An 18,544-nucleotide genomic window follows, 5' to 3' on the forward strand; every position below is an offset into this window, starting at 1 on the left:
AGAGAGGCTGAGTAGTTAGACAGGAGAGAGAGCAAGAGAGATTTTAAGAAAGAGATTCTGAGATGTATGTCTGTGTAAAGAGCTGGGCAGAGGTGTGAGATTGTGTGTGTAAGCATGAGAAAGCTGCTGTGTGAAGAGCTGTACAGTGTGAGTGAGTGTGTGTTAGAGTGGGTGTGGGTGTGCAGAGGGAGCTGAGGAGAGAGGACAAGTAGCTAGGCAGGAGAGACAGCAAGAGAAATTTTCAGAGAGGATTTTTTCAAGATGAAGTAAAAGAGTAAGTTATAGTCAGAAAGTGCATCTTTCTTTATTTACCCCTCAGATAGAAAAAGTCTAGCCCTTGCTGCATTTGTGGATTTTTTTTTTTTTTGCATACCCTGGTGGTAACTGGAGACTGGCCCTCCAGTTACCGATATTACACAAAGGTCATAATACTGTCACATGAGAAGCCCAAAGGCATTACTGTGAGCTTCCCTAAAGCCTACCTAGTGACATAGCAGGGTCTAAAATACTGACTTTTGATTGGGAATTATCAAGTCATACATCATCCTGCAAAAGTCCTTTCCACCATTTGCTAAACTATGCTCCAGTTGGTATTACTCTTCTAAGAAAATTGAGGAACTTAAAGCTGGCCTGGCAGGAAAGGAAAGCAGTGATGGTTCACAAATATTGGACACATAATGTATTCTCCAGATGACCAATCCAAGGTCCTCTGTTCTGTAAAATGGAGAAATCTCTCTCTCTCTCTCTTTTTTTTTTTTTTTTGGTTTTTTGAGACAGGGTTTCTCTGTGTAGCTTTGCGCCTCTCCTGGAATTCACTTGGTAGTCCAGGCTGGCCTCGAACTCATAGAGATCCGCCTGGCTCTGACTCCTGAGTGCTGGGATTAAAGGCGTGCACCACCGCTGCCAGGCGAAATCTCATTTTTATCTGTGATGTTCACTCCAAAGAGTGGAGTTGAGGCACTTGACAATATGCATAAAATGCAATAATGCATTCTAAATAGAATAAACCCATAATACTTATTCTTTATCTTGAATATCTAAGAAGCTAATGGTAAAAAGTTGGTGGTGAAAATTTGATATTATTTACAGAAAAACCCATAAAGAAGCCTTGTGTTGATTCAACTGACAATTTTCTTTACTATTTATTTTATTTATGTATCTATGTGTACCTTCATGAGAATGTATGCCACATGTGTGTATGCCTCATCCTGCCCACAGAGACCAGAGGAAGACATCAGATCCCCTGGAGCTGAAATTACAGGAAGTTGTGAGCCATTTATTTGATTCCAAGGCAGATGTTTGGAACCAAACCTGGGAACTCCGCAAGAGAAGGTAGAGCTAGAAAGCCCTGAGCCATCTCTCCAGCCACCACAGCTAACAACTTTCAAAAGCAAAACCTGAGCTGTCTATCTCCAGGCACACAGATAGATGGATGTGCATACACATGGATCACCTTCTCACAAAGGCTACCAGCTCGCAGCCTCTTAAATACATTGGGAAAGCTACTAAGCTAATAAGATCCAAGCTTGCAACACCAGTATTTATATTTGTTTTTAGTGTTTCTAGTCCAAGGTCACTGCCCTGTAGGCAATTCAGGGCAAAATGAGTATTATTAACTCTTCTTCCTATTCAGAAATAGTAAGCTCCCATATTGCAGCCTGAAACAAAGGTCCTCAGCTTCCTGGGAATGGAAGACTCTAAATGCAAGGAGAAGATATAGCCAGACTATTAATAGCTATCAGAACTAGGTACTGATTAGCTGCAGTGGAGGTATCTGCCTATCCACCTAGGCAGGAGAAGCAAAACTGTCAAGACACTGTCTCTTTGGAAAATTATCATTATGGAAACCAAGTGTCTAGATGGCATTATTAGTGAGATAATATTATATAGGGAGTATGAAATGCACATGGTTTCAAATTGGAAGATGGGGTGTAATTTACATGCTGGTAAAATACAGGAAAAAAACTGGCTTTAACAAGTATGCACAAATAAGTGTCCAAATGTTAAATGGTTTGCAGATAAAGACTTTAAGGTAGTGGTACTCAACCTGTGGGTTGTAACCCCTTTGAGAGTCTTATATCAAATATTCTGCATATCGGATATTCTGCATATAAGATATTTACATTACAAGTCATAACAGTAGCAAAATCACAGTTATGAAGTAGCAACTAAATGATTTTATGGTTGGGGGAACACAACATGAGAAACTGTATTAAAGGGTCACAGCATTAGGAAGGTTGAGAAAGCACTGTGCTAAGATATGAGCAATTTAATACATGGTTGCCTTTAACCTGAGAGCACTAAAAATCTGCACCTCCCAAAGCTACAGGAAAGGTGTTTTTATTACTTATTTTTACTGAAATACAGTTTTTTATACAATATATTTTGATCATATTTTCCCTTCCACAACTCTTCCCAGATCCTACCCAAACAACTTTGTTCTTTCTCTCTCTCTCTCTTTTAAAACAAAACACATAAATAAACACAAAAGCAAAAATCAAAATAAGTAAGAAAATGACCAGTGAAATAAAACAAAACAAAAAAGCCCAAACAAAATAAGAGCAAAAGTGTACAAAAGTACCACTGAGTTCATTTTGCAATTTGGCTAATTACTTCTGGGCGTGGGCCCTCCCCATGGGGCATGAGGTATGGTTAATATACCCAGTGAGACTCCACTGGAGAAAACTAACTTTTCCTTTGTCAATAAGTATCAGTTCCCGATAGGTTAGGGGTGGAAGCCCATATCTACTTCCTCCTCTCAGTGATGGAACCCAATCTGGCTTGAACCAGTGAAGGCCTTGTGTCTCTGAGGTCATATGTTCAGTAGATCTGTTGTGTCTGAATGATCTTTTTCACTGGAACTCTGTCAACTCTGGCTCTTACAATCTTTCCACATTATCTTCTGGATAGATTCCTGAGCCTTGAAGAGTAAGCTTTGATGAAGACATACCATTTATGCCTGAATGCTAAGTCTCTCTACTCTCAGCAAATCATCTGGTTCTGAGATTCTGTGTTATTTCCCATCTATTGCAAGTCGGTTCTCTGAAGAGAGCTGAGTGAGACATTGATCTATGGGTATACCAGTATCCCATTAGGGGCCATTTTATTGCTATGTTCCTTTAGCAGAATAGTAGTAGGCCCATGACCTATCTAGTCTAGGTTCCTGGACACTTTTGCTTTGTTAAGTATAGGTTCCATCTCATGGAATGGGCTTTAAATCCAATAGAAAAGTGGTTAGTTATTCCCATAAATTTGTGCTACTATTGTACTAGTATATCTTTCAGTAAGATTACTGATGTAGGTCACAGAGTTTATAACTGGGAGATATTATGATTATCTTTCTCCTCCAGTAGTGTGCAGTATGCCTTCCAGTACCATGAACATAAATCAATAATAGAGCTGAAGCTTCTAGTTAGGCTCTATCTCAACTGGTCCATGTTTGATGATGTATGTAAATGCTGTCTTCAGCAAAAGAGTATTACCATCAGACTGGGGAGAGTAATTATCTTGCTCAGGGTTACTATTAGTATGATTGCAACACCATGGCCAAAGAAAGCTTGGTAGGAGGTTATTTGGCTTATGCTTCCACATCATAGTTTATCACCAAAGGAAGTCAGGACAGGATCTCAAACAGGGACCTAAAGGCAGGAGCTGATACATAAGCCATGAGGAGTGCTGCTTACTGTCTTGCTCCCAACGTTTTGCTCAGCCTTTCTTCTAGAACTCAGGACCATCAGCTCAGGTGTGGCACTGCCCACAAGAAGCTGGGCCCTCCTCCATCAATCAGTCACTAGGAAAATGCCCTCTACTATTGCCTACAGTCTGTTCTTATGGAGGCATTCTCTCAGTTGTGGTGTCCTCCTCTGCAATGTAAGTAGAAGCCTTCAGTAATCCAAACCACAATACTAATCTGTTTTACCACATCAAATCCAGGAGGATGATGGCTTCCAAGAAGTCAGGTGTGTTACCAAAGGAGATTTGCTGGTATCGCAGTTCTAACCTGCTGCCTATGAAAATGTACCAATTTGTGAGATAGTCTGGCCATTCCTCAAACAATTAAACACAGAATTATCATAGACTTAGCAATTCTAGTCCTAAGTAAATGAAAATAGTAGTTTCTACGAAAATTTACACACAAATACTCAACAAGGATTATTTCTGTTGCTTCTAATAAGAAATAGTTTGTTCTGAACCCAAGTTTGTTCTGACCAGGGCCCAGAAACCAAGGTTCAGGCTATCAAATTCCATGTTCCAGCATAGAAGCAGTTTCATGAAGCTGATATAGTAACAGAACAAAGAAAGCCATAAATCAGGCACTTAAAAAGTACTTCTGTGGGAACATCAGAGAGACAGGTTATAGCAAGATGGGGAAGTCACTCCCATAGGACTCAGATGCTATCTGGCAGCATGCCTACTACTTTGCTTGGTGAAAAATAGGGTTTCATTAAGTTAATACATATCAAAGTTTTTTCTTAACCCCTTTATCAGGATTTTTATCTGACACAGAGGTGAGCAAGAATAAAGTGTAATTAGGCTCTGAACCCGCAACATTTCAACCTTCCTACATAACTGAAGTGCTATTCTGTCAGTCACCTTTTGAAGACACAGTTTCTTTCTGGGAATTCTTATTCCCAATTCCCCTGTTAACCACTATAACATAATGTCCCACATAGCTAAGAAAGGTTATTCCTAGGATCTAATATCAGTGAAACTGAGTAGTAGGCAAGAGAGCAGTCTTTAGGAGCAAGGACTAACCATTCACCCATTAAGAAAGAAACACCAGAGTCATACCAAAACTGTTAGCCACCATGATATCGATTTGACTTAATTGTAAATTTTATTCATTATGCCTCATATAACATTTACAGGTGAAATATAGTAGAATTATTATGCTTAAAATAATCATGAACACCATTAGGCCTAAAGGAGTAAAAAATAACAGGTGAAGGGAACATACTTTAAAAAACTAAGGTTTACATATTTTTAAAAGTTAAATTGACTAAACACTTTCCCGTATATTTACAGTTATTTGTACTTTATTAACGTTCATATTTATATTTAGAGTACTTAAACAAATCTATTATCCCTTATTTTCAAGGTTTTTTTTTTTTGTCAACTTGATCTTATACCTTTAACTTCATGTAGAATGGCTAACTTAAGTCTAATAAGGATTGGTCTCTAATATCTGAATTATCATAGCTCCTATCATGGATACTGTCTTTTCTAAGCTATTCTATTCTATTGGTTCTACACCAGATTTAGTTTTAAAAAGTAAATGGAAAGCCACATTTTAGGGCAAATTATATAACAATCTAGTATTCCTTTAAGCATTTTAATAAGATTGTTTTTATGTACTAAACATTAATAACAGATAGAAAAAAGAGATTAGGCCTGTTAAAAATCAGAATTCATTTTATCTAAATCTCACTTCTCATTGAAGTGGTTAGAAATGGAAAAGGGACCCTGGAAGGACTCACTGTAGTTTTTCCATTTCTTTGTCATTACTAAAATATAGACATTGTTTAATTTTAAATCCTAGCTAACTATGCTATAGGACCTTAGTAATTTACCAAAGAAACATCAGTACATAAGGTATAAAGTACCATGAATGTTATTATTAGAGATTGATGTCTTTTATATAATTTGGATAAAAATTATTAACTCACATCTTTGGGTATCTGTGGCTAGAGTAAATGAAGTTAAAGTACAATTTAAAAACTAGAGTACTTTATCCAAATTATACTGAATAAGAAACTGTTTTTATAAAGATGGGGGAGAGAGTTAAATCTTTTAAACATGAACTATTTTTTAATAAGGTAGTGGTTTTGGCCAAGCAAGCAATCATAATCATAATGAAAAAATATTATAAATGGGAAGAAACTATTATTGGTGAAATTATTAAGACCACTCCACGTAGTTAAAAGGAGATTTATTTAATGGCGTAACTTACAAGTTAAGGGATAGGTAGGTCGCGGGGTCTGGGGAAGGTGTATCGCAGTCCAGCGGTGTTCTCTGGAGCTCTGCTTGGCCCACCTTCACCATCCAAGGTCCCGGAACCGAGTGAGTGCACCGCCCATCCAGATCTCAGGTCTCCAGGCGTCTCCCTTGGCCCCGCCTTGTAGGCGTGACAGTTGCCGAAGTCTCAATGGGGGTTGGAACTTCCAGATCAAAGCTGGAATGGCTACCCACTACATCTCCCCCTTTTTGTCTAAATAAAAAGGTTCTAACCTAATACAAGACTATATACAAAGGAATGGTTATCAAATATTGTCCAGGAATAATGAGGGATAACGACCTAGATAAGATGGAACTACAACCAATGCAAACAATATCAAGCAAGAAACACATACTAAAATCCAGAGAAGTATAGAGCATAGGTAAATGGCATGTTACAAAGATCATTCTAAAAGGTGTCCTATCCTAAAGAACCTGAATCTAATACTTAATATGTTCTATCTACTAAGTTATAACTATAACTGTTAGTCTTCAATCCCATCAAAGACCTGAGAAGGAATATAATGGTACCTGAGAAATGATAGATGGATGTAAACAACTTTCGGGAATCTTGTAAGAGTAGGCCGAGACAGCTGGCAGCCTGGACAGTCACATAATGTTTTCAGTATTGTTGGTGCATTCAAATTGGCTACAGGCCTAAAGTATCTGACAGACCATTTTCTGAAGCAGGAATTCTGAAAGACCATCTTACCCTGTCTTGGCAGAGTACAGTGGTCGCTTTCTCCAGCTACAAACTATATCTCCAGCTACAAACTATATCTTCATTTGTAATTTCATTAAAACATATATTAGCATCATTTTAAGCAGGATTGTTTTTAATAGTCAAAACACAAACAACTTGAATGTGTATCTATCAGTGAACATATAAACTGTGGTACACACAAGGGAATACGATTTGGCTGTAAAAAGAAACGAAGCCCTGACAGATTCTATAACATGAATGAATCTTGAGAACATTTTGCAAACTGGAAGTAGACAATAACAAAACCATGTAGCATGATTTCATTTAAGTGACATGTACAAAAAAGGAAAAAAAATGTAGTGCCATAGGTAAGTTTCTGATTGCCGAGGAGAAGTGCAAGGATTGTTGGCAGCGTCAAAAGTTATGATTCTTGCTAGTAATGAAAAATTCTAAAATGGACTATAGACATGAATGAAGAGTCCGTGTCTGTCCTCAAAAACATGTAACTGGGGCAAGAAGCATGAATTAATAGATAAAAGTGTTTATCACTTGAGGTCAACTCTCAGGTCCAACATGATAGAGGGAGAAAACTGACCCTCATACATTGTTACCTCCCCATGGATGCCATGACATAAGCACACACACACACACACACACACACACACACACACACACACACACATACACACACACACACACTAAATAAATAAATAAATAAATGTAATAAAAGTTGAAACTGTGATATTGTATACTTTAAATATTAGCTTAAAAATTATCTGTATTCTATTCCAATAAACTGTTTTTAAAAGGTGAGGAAAGCTCCCTTAGCACCAACACCTTAAGAAATACTCTGGGGGGAGACATGGCTAATAGCACAATAAATGCTTAGTATGTACAATATGAGTTCAGTTATTACCATCACAGAGAGAGAGAAAGGGAGGGAGAGATAATAAGCAAAAAGAACTTGGCTTCAAGGTTGTTTTTTTCTCCTTCTATTAATAGAAAAAAAAAAGAAAGCTCAGTAGTGGCAGAGCCTCTGGGCTTGAATTTCATTCATTTAGGATTCAGTGCAAGGAATCACTCTGCCTCAGCATCTGAATAATTCACAACTGCTAAAATATCCACCCAGGTCATGGACAAACCCGCTCCTCACTGCACACTGATGGGGCTGTGTGTTTCCACCCAAGCTCTTTAGGAACGGCAGCCTAGTCTATCGTCAACCACAGACATCTAACAAAACCCTGCTTGCCCTGCAGAGAGGTATTCCTAGGGATCATACTGTAATTTTGTTTGTTTGTTTTATTGAGACAGGATTTCTCTATGTAGCCCCAGCTATGTTGGAACTAGCTTTGTAGACCAGGCTAGTCTCAAACTCAGAGATCTGCTTGCCTCTGCCTCCTGAGTGCTAGGATTAAAGGCATGCACTGTCACAACCTGGCTCATACTTTAATTTTTTTAAACCTCAAGATTTCAAGCAGCTCTAGGTGCAAACCTCAATCTACCACTAACTGTCTTTGTGATTTAGGGCAGAATACCCAACATTTTTTTGGTTCATTGTGGGGTGTTTACCCACCAACCCCACAGCTCCCCAGAGTTTTCTTGAGTGCGGGTAGCAGGAAATATTAGAAAGAAGGATTAGATATTGCGGAGATAAACAGAAAATAAAGGATAGCCTCGAGAGGGCCTGGAACCTTTTCCAACGGGCCCTGACTGTCTCTGCCCCAGGGTTTTTATAGAGATGCCAAGGGGTGAAGCAAAAGACCTCTCCCCAGCACAGCCAAGTGCAGACCATCTCAGACACCTGCACTCAGGCCCGTGGTCCTAATCATCCTCTATGTGGACCTGCTGGGTAAAGCCACAGGAACCTGAAAATGGACTCCCACAGATCATTTCTTCACTTGTAATATAAGAATATTAATTACTATTTTCAAACGCTGCTTTTGAGTTTTTGATTAGATGCAAGGTGATCAGTGTAGGATTTGATACATGTAGGGGGCTCATTATTTTGGTAGTTACAATTGGGCAAGTGATTCATTTATTCTTCCATTTAACCAATATTTGTATTGACCCTACAGTGTTCTATAAAAGCCTTTATGGAGCAGCCAACGAATGTAGATTAAAGATAACAAACATACCCACAAAAGAAGCAAGTTAGCCACAAGAAGAGGTGCTATGAATATGTGGCAAAGAGGAAATACACAGTGTGTGTAATGAAGAAACAATAACAACAAAATGTTAGTCCAGGAACCAGAGTGGTTAAGGGTACTTGATGCTTTTGGGTTCAGTTTCCAGCACCCACAGGGCAGCTCACAGCCATTTGCAACTCCAGTTCCAGGGGTTCCAATAGCATTTTTTAGCATCTGTGGGTACCAGACATGCACACGGTGCAAATATATACATCCAGACAAAACACACACACACACACACACACACACACACACACACACACACACACACACACACGTATGCACAAAAATAAATAAATAAATAAGTATTACTTTGGTAAATTGATTACAAACCTGGCCACAGGGTCTTCCATCGTCATCCATACATCCGGCACACTGGTACATATCCCTAGGCTTTCCTTTCTATTCTTCTTGTGGAGGACAGGCTTATTTTCTTTTACCTATCCCTTCCATGTTGTCCAGAATCTAATTCATTCTACCTTGGGAAGTCCCTTACACATCAGATCATCAGATCACTAACTGTTCTTCACATATCACAGAAAATTTTAAAATTTTAAAAAGTGAAATTTTAAACATGGCCTATTGTGGGTGAGTGGAGTCCTCTCTGCAAACATATAAAAGCTCTAAGACAGGGAGATGAGACTAGAAGGAGAAGGACATGGAAGACTCCTTGTCTACTCCAATCATACTGCAAAAAAGGGAAATAAAAAGAAACAACTGAAAAAGCAGTAGAGATTACCCATCAAAACAGGATATGACTCTTAGCTGCTAGCACAATTATAAATCCATAAGGAAAATATATACATATATGTGGGCACCAAAATTCTAAAGGTATTGAAAATCTGATAGAAGGAACCCAACACATTTGATATTTGGATGTGCAAGTGTCAAACGGCCAAGGCCCACAAAACATTCCTGTGGGAAGTGGGGGCCCTAAGGATTAGCTAGAGTCATAAGCAGAGGAGACTTTGCACTGGGTAATCTTTTGTGTTTATTTGGATTTTTTTCTATGTGCTTTTATTACTAAGGATAAAAGATATTATCTCCAAAATCAATAAGAGAAGAAAAACTAATTTGAGAGGTACTGTTTATTCATCAGTATGTACTAGAGTGAATTTCCATTCACTTAATTATAGGTCATTTACATTTAGGGACAAAGAGAAAATATAGTATATTATCAAGGCCTGCAAGAATAGTAACTTATCACAAAGGAGAAAGAACAATGAAAATGGGAGCAAGGTCCTAGACTTTTTGTTATTCAGCCTGGTAAGTGGATCTGTTCCTTTGCTAGACTTCAAAAAAGACATAGACATTGACTGAAAAATCTAAAATCCTATCTAATCCCCCAAATACTCTCTGAGAATAAAGGTGTGTATATGTGTTACAAATTTTCCTATGGTTTTAAAATGTGATCCATGCTCAGCAACATTCAAATAACCATATAAGTACATGAATGAGGATTTCTTGCTCTACCACTAAAGGGGACCATTATTTCCTGTTCACTTACAAGGTTAATCGCTGCTGTGAGACTGACCAAGTGGTACTTAAATTGTAGGGAACTTTAGATGAATATCGTTGAAAATTTGGCTGCAGACTCCTACCAGTCAAGTGTCCAGTTGCCATATGAGCTAGTACCTACCAGCCAGCACAGAAACAGAACAAATCTTAAAAAAAAAAAAAAATCTGTTGAAAAACTGTACAATGTGCATATAGAGGCCTTTTTAAACTTCTTACACTTCTCTTTGATTTTATTTCCTGGAGCCCTTGGAAATTGCTCATACAAGTCAGGTCAGGGCTCAGTACCACCTTAATAGGTGAAAAGGATAAGTTGCCTTGGCAAGATCTCCTAATTTCTTGGCCTGTAATTAAGAATGACTTGTTTCCTGGCTTTCCTGGTCTCCATATCCCATCCCAGAACTCCAGCAGAATACTCCTGTTTTGCTAGAGACCATGCTGGTACTAGGAACCCCTGGTAAGACACTGCCCAAAACCTGCTAACACTCGTTGAAGCCCACCCAATAGTTCCCAACAGCACCCCCTTCCTGGGGCTCCATATCCCAGCCCACAACTCTGGCAGAAGACCCCTGCTCTACTAGAGGCCATTCTTTTACTGGGAATCCAAGGCCCACAACTCTGGCAGAAGACTTCCTGCTCTGCCAGAGGCCAAACTGGTCCTAGGAACCCCAGAGTCCAAGCTGGTACCTGGAATACCAGGTGCCACATAAGTTACCAAAATGTCAGTAGAGATACACTAGACATGAAGAGTCACTTGTTACCAAAACCACAGGCCAGAAGACCAGTGAAAAGCAGAAACAAAGGGGAAAAAAAACATAAAAAAAATCCATCCAATAAAGATGAACTCAGAAAATGACACCTATAACAACCCAAAACCCAGATGACTAAAAGCTAGCATAAGAACACAATCAACAACAGCCAGGGCAGTATGGTACCATCAGAGCTCAGCTCTCCTACTACAGCAAGCCCTGAATAGTCCATCATAGCTGAAGCACAAGAAAATGATCTTAAATACACTCTTATGAAAATGATAGAGGCCCTTAAAGAGGAAATGAATAAAACCCTTAAAGAAATCCAGCAAATCAGAAGCAAACAGATGAAGGAAATGAATAAAACTGTTCAAGACCTGAAAATGGAAATAGAACCAATGACGAAAACACAAACTGAAGGAATCTTGGAGATGGAAAATCTAGGTGAGCAAACAGGAATTACAGATGAAAGCATCACCAACAGAATACAAGAGATGGAAGAGAGAATCTCAGGCATAGAGGGTACAATAGAAGAAATTAATACAGTGGTCAAAGAAAATGTTAAATATAAAAAGTTCCTAACACAAAACATCCAGAAAATCCGGGACACTATGAAAAGACCAAACCTAAGAATAACACAAATAGAAGAAGAAGATTACCAGCTCAAAGGCCCAGAAAATATTTTCAACAAAATCATAGAAGAAAACTTCCCTAACCTAAAGAAGGAGATGCCTACAAAGGTACAAGAAGCCTATAGAACACCAAATAGATTGGACCAGAAAAGAAAGTTCCCCTGCCGCATAACAATCAAAACACTAAACATACAGAACAAAAAAAGAATATTAAAAGCTGCAAAGGAAAAAGCCCAAGTAGCATATAAGTGCAGGTTGATTAGAATTACACCCAACTTCTCAATGAAGACTCTAAAAGCTAGAAAGGCTAAAAGCTAGACACATGTTTTGCAGACTGTAAGAAACCATAGATACAAGCCCAAACTACTATACCCAGCAAAACTTTCAAGCACCAGAGATGGAGAAAACAAGATATTTTATGACAAAGTCAAATTTAAACAATATCTATCTACAAATCCAGCCCTAGAGAAGGTACTAGAAGGAAAACACCAACCCAAGGAGGTTAACTACACCCAAGAAAGCATGGGAAATTAATAATTTCATACCAGCAAAACCAAGAGACGGGAACTGTGCACACACACACACACACACACACACACACACACACACACACGCACACACACACATAAACACACACACACACACACACTCATACATATGCACTACCACCACCACCACCACCAACAACAGCAAAGTAACAGGAATTATCTCTCAATATCAATGGACTCAATTCCCCAGTAAAAAGACATGGGCTAACAAAATAGATACGAAAACAGGATCCGTCTTTCTGCCACATACACACCTCAACATCAAAGATAGACATTACCTCAAAGTAAATAAAGGGTTGGGAAAAGATTTTCCAAGCAAATGGACCCAAGTAGCCAGGTGGTATAGCAGTTTTAATATCTAACAAAGTAGACTTCCAACCAAAATTAGTCAATAGATGGGGAAGGACACTTCATATTCATTACAGGAAAAATCAACCAATGTCTCAATTCTGAACATCTATGCTCCAAACACAAGGAGACCCACATTTGTAAAAGAAATATTACTAAAGCTTAAACAAACATCAAATGTTACATATTAATAGTAAAAGACTTTAATATTTCCTTTCATCAATGGACAGGTCATCTAGATAGAAAATAAACAAAGAAATGGTGGAACTAACAGATATTATGACTCAAATGGACCTAACAGATATCTACATCTCATTTCACCCAAACATGAAAGAATATACCTTCTCCTTTGAAGGTAGAACCTTTGAAGAATGACCCTTCTCCAAAATTGATCACATACTTGATCACAAAGCAATTCTAAACAGATACAAGAAAATTTAAATAACCCCCTGTATCTTATCAGAGCACCATAGATTTCAGCAACAGCAAAAAGCCTACTAAATTCATATAAACTAAAAAACAGTCTACTGAATGACCAGAGGGTCAAGGCAGAAATAAAGAAATTAAAGACTTCCTCGAATTCAATGAAAATGAACGTAAAGCATAACCAAATATATGGTACACAGTGAAAGCAGTGCTAAGAGGAAAATTCATAGTACTAAGTGCCTTTTTGATAAGGAAATTATAGAGATCTCATACTAGCAACTTAACAGTGCACTTGAAAACTCTAGAACAAAAAGAAGCAAACAAACCCAAGAGGAGTAGACGACAGGAAATAATCAAATTGAGAGCTGAAATCAATAAAATAGAAACAAAGAATAATACAAAGAATCAATGAAACAAAGAGTTGGTTATTTGAGAGAATCAACAAGCTGGACAAACTCTTATCCAAACTAACTAAAAGGCAGAGAAAGAATATTAAAATTAACAAAATCAGAAACAAAAAAGGGACAAAACCACAGACACCAGGAAATTCAAATAATCATTAGGTTAGACTTTAAAAACCTGTACTCCACAAAATTGGAAAATCTAAAAGAAATGGAAATTTCTTTGATAAATACCACTTACCAAAGTTAAATCAAGATCAGATAAACAATTTAAATACATCTATAATCCTTAAGGAAATAGAAGCAGTCATTAAAAGCTCCCCCTCCAGCCAAAAAAAGCCTAAGGCCAGACAGTGTTAGCACAGAATTCTACCAGACTTTCAAAGAAGAGCTAACACCAGCTCTCCTCAAATTATTTCACAAAATAGAAACAAAAAGAAAATCATCAAATTCATTTTATGAGACTAAAGACACCCTGATACCCAAACCACACAAAGACTCAGCGTAGAAAGAATTACAAACCAATTTTGCTCATGAATGTTGATGCAAAAACACTCAATAAAATACTTGCAAACTGAACCCAAGAACACATCAAAAAGACCATCCACCATGATAAATCGGGCTTCATCCCAGAGATGCAGTGATGGTTCAACATATGAAAAATCTGTCAATGTAATCCATCATATAAACAAACTGAAAGAAAAAAAACCACAAGATCATCTCATTAGATGCTAAAAAGCCTTTGATAAAATCTATGATAAAATTCTTGGAGAGATCAGGGATACAAGGAACATACCTAAATACAATAAAGGCAATATGCAGCAAGCTGAGAGCTGACATCAAATTTAATGGAGAGTAACTCGAAGCAATTCCACTAAAGTCAGAAACAAGATAAGGCTGTACAGTCTCTCAATATCAATTCAAAACAATACTTGAAGTTCTAGCTACACCAACAGACAACAAAAGGAGATCAGGGGGATACAAATTAGAAAAGAAGAAGTCAAAGTATTGCTATTTGCACATGATATGATAGCATACACAAGTGACCCAAAAAATCTACCAGGGAACTCCTACAGTTGATAAACACCTTTGGCAAAGTGGCTGGATACAAGATCAACTAAAAAAAAAAAAAAACAGTAGCCTTTCTATATACAAATTATAAAAAGGCTGAGAAAGAAATCAGGGAAACAACTCCACAATAGCCACAAACAATATAAAATACCTTGGACTAACTCTAACCAAGCAAATGAGAGAGATCTGTATGACAAGAACTTCAAATCTTTGAAGAAAGAAACTGAAAAAGATTTCAGAAGATGGAAAGATTACCCAATTCTGCTGGATTGGTAGGATGAACATAGTAAAAATGGCCATCTTACCAAAAACAATCTACAGATTCAATGCAATCACCATAAAAATTCTGACACAATTCTTTACAGAGCTTTAAAAACAACACTCAACTTCATATGGAAAATTAAACAAACAAACAACAACAAAACAAAAATCCAGGATAACTAAAACAACCCTGTACAATAAAAGAACTTCCAGAAGTATCATCATGCCTGATTTCAAGCTCTACTATAGAGCTATAAAAAAATATCAAAAAACTCCCAAATAAACAAACAAACAAACAAAAACAGATGTAAATTAACACACCTATGGATACCTAATTTTTTAAAAAGCCAATATTATACAGTGGAAAAGAGAAAGTGTGTTTAACAAGTGATGTTGGTCTAACTGGATGTCAGCATGTAGAAGAATGCAAATAGATCCATATCTATCACCCTGCACAAAACTGAAGTCTAAGTGGATCAAAGTCATCAACATAAAATGAGAAACACTAAACCTGACAGAAAAGAAATTGGGGAATAGCGTTGGATACACTGGCACAGGAGACAACTTCCTGAACAGAGCACTGATAGCTCAGGCAGTAAGATTAATAATAAATGGGACCTCATGAAACTGAAAAGCTTCTAAGGCAAAGGATACCATCAACAGGACAAAACAGCAGCCTACCAAATGGGGAGAGATATTTACTAACTCCACATCTGGAAGAGAACTAATTTCCAAAACACATACAGAACTCAAGAAACTAGACATTAACAAACTAAATAATCCAATTTAAAATGGGGTACAGATCTAAACAGAGAATACTCAACTGAGGAATCTCAATGGCTGACAAGCTCTTAAAGAAATGTTCAACATCCTTAGTCATCAGCAAAATACAAATCAAAACAACTCTGAGATTCCACCTTACACCTGTCAGAATGGCTAAAACCAAAACACAAGTGACAACACATGCTGGAGAGGACATGGAACATGGGGAACACTCCTCCATTGCTGTTGGGAGTACAAACTTACACAGCCACTTTGGAAATTAATATGGTAGTTTTTCAGAAAATCGAGAATCAATCTACCTTAAGACCCAGCTATACTTCTCTTGGCCATATCCCCAAAGTCTGCTCCAGCCTACCACAAGAACACTTGCTCAACTATGGTCATAACCAGTCAGATACCGGAGACAACTTAGGTGTCTCTCAACTGAAGAATGGATAAAGAAAATGTGGGGCATTTACACAATGGAGTATCACTTATCTGTTTAAAAATCAAAACAAAACAACAACAACAAAACAATGTCATGAAATTTGAAGGCAAATTGGTGTAACTAGAAAAAAAAATCATCTTGAGTAATGTAACCTACATCCCGAAATACAGACATGGTATGTACTTACTTATAAGTGGATATTAGCTGTAAAGGATAGCCATGCTATAATCCACAGATCCAGAGAAGCTAAGTAACAAGGAGGGCTCAAGTGTGTGTGGGGGCACTTGAATCTCCCTGGGAGGGAGAAATAGAATAGACATTGAGGGTAGATGGGTGGGGTGGGATGGACTGTGGGTATGGGAATAGGAAGGATCAGATCAGAGGATGATGGAAGGAGACAATTGGGGGGTGTCTTGGGGATGAGCTAGAAACCTAGTGCAATGGAAACTCCCAGTAATCTATGAGGGTGACCCTAGCTGAGACTTCTAGCAATGGGGGATATGGAGCCTGAACTGGCCATCTCATGTAACTATGTAAGACTTCCGGTGCAGAGACTGGGACACCAACCCCAGCCATAAAACTTTTGATGTACAATTTGTCCTGCCTACAAGATGTGCTGTAGTAAAAGTGGGGCAGAAATCGTGACAGTGCCAAACAAATGACTGGCTTAGCTTGAGAACCATGCCACAAGAAGAAGCCCACTCTTGACACTGCCTGGAGGGCCAGGACCTGGAGACTTGAGAGCTCAAACACTACTGGCAAAGAAAGAGAGAGGGAGAGATCAAGGAAGGAAGGAAGGAAGGAAAAGAAAAGAAAGAGAAGAAAAATTAATGAATGATTCCTAATGATATTCTGCAATACTCATAGATTAGTACCCAATTGTCATCAGAGAGGTTTCATCTAGCAACTGATGGAAACAGATGCAGACACCCACAGCCAAACATTAGATGGATCTCAGGAAATCCTGTGGAAGAAGGGGAGAAAGAATTCTAGGAGCCAGAGGGGCCAAGGACACCCCAAGAAAACCCACAGAATCAATTAACCTGGGCTCATAGGGGCCCACAGAGACTGAACTGACAACTAGAGAGCCTGCATAAGCCTGACCTAGGCACTCTGCGTGTATGTTACAGTTGCATAGCTTGGTCTTCTTGTGGGACTCCTAACAGTGGGAGCTGGAGCTGTCTCTAAATGTGTTGCTTGCTTTTGGGACCTTTTCACTCATATTGGGTTGCCTTACCCAGTCTTAATATTGAAGATAGGTGCCTAGTCTTACTGCAACCTGATATGCTACATTTGATTGATATCCATGGGAAGCTTGCCCTTTTCTGGAGAGAAATGGAGGAGGAGCAGATGAGGGGCAGCAGAGAGGAGTTGGTGTGGGGGAGTGGGGGAAACTGAGAGGAGAGGAGGGAAGAGAAACTGTGGTCTGGATTTAAAAAAATAAAAATAATGAAAGCAAACTAACAAGAAAAAAGAATGACTTGCTTCATTGATAGGTTCACTCATGGTGGAGGCAGAGCTTAAAGTCTTTTTGTTGTTGTTGTTTGAGACAGGGTTTCTCTGTGTAGTCCTGGCTATCCTGGAATTCTCTTTGTAGACCAGGTTGGCCTCAAACTCAGAGATCCGCCTGCCTCTGTCTGCCAAGTACTGAGACTAAAGGCATGTGCCACCAACACCTGGCTTGAACTTAAAATCTTAGCTAAGAATTTATGAACTCTAGTGTCCCTGGGATTATCTTTTACAAACAACAACAACAACAACAACAAAAAACCATTAAGACATTCACAGCCTGAGACAGAACATTTAAAATCTCTTAGCTGTAACTGCAAAAATATGAGCTATACCACTGTTGTGTAACACTTTCCTCAGAGATAAAACATTCCATATTGTAGGGAAGTTCATTAAGACATAGGTGTTTTAAAGGAAGGTGAACTATTTCATTTCTAAATGAAGCCTGCAGTCACTCTTGGTCCTGTAAGCAACCTCAAGAAAACTCAGTGGTTCCCCATGTTGGACTTTGATATATTCTAACTGGTCTGTCACTGGTCCTGTCTGGTAAGTAGACATTTGTTCACATCTCCTCATGAATAGTGTCATCCAATAACTACTCAGAATAAACACTCCTTCAGTTCTCTTTGGCCCAAGCAAACCATACCTTGATGAATAGTCTTAATTTTTCCCTAGCAAAAATGGCCAATAATGTTTTCAGGATTCTAATTATATACTACACTGTCCACTTAAGCAGACAATTGCCAACACCCTACTGTATTTTATAAACTGCAGTACAAGTCTTTCAATTCCCCATAAATGACAATTCTTTCCATATGCTTGGCCTTTTCCTAGAATGTCCTTCAAACTACACCCTTTCACACGGCCCACCTGCCAGTTTTTGGACAATGGCTACTTTTTTTTTTTTTTTAATGTGTATCACACATCATCCCTGCAAAAGCCTGCCTGTCCTTTCCTCATGCTGCATTAGAGCACTGCTCCAGTAAAGATG

The 18,544-nt window shown here is 38.4% G+C and overlaps 1 protein-coding gene across 2 annotated transcripts in view; it reads right to left on the reverse strand.

The window, feature by feature from the left end:
- The window catches only part of Frmd3 (FERM domain containing 3), a 199,547-nt gene that overhangs the window by 169,562 nt on the left and 11,441 nt on the right, over positions 1-18,544 (reverse strand). The window lies entirely within an intron of this gene.

Source organism: Peromyscus californicus, unplaced genomic scaffold (genome assembly GCF_007827085.1).
Source record: "Peromyscus californicus insignis strain IS unplaced genomic scaffold, ASM782708v3 Scaffold_5__1_contigs__length_169319896, whole genome shotgun sequence".
Lineage (NCBI taxonomy): Eukaryota > Metazoa > Chordata > Mammalia > Rodentia > Cricetidae > Peromyscus > Peromyscus californicus.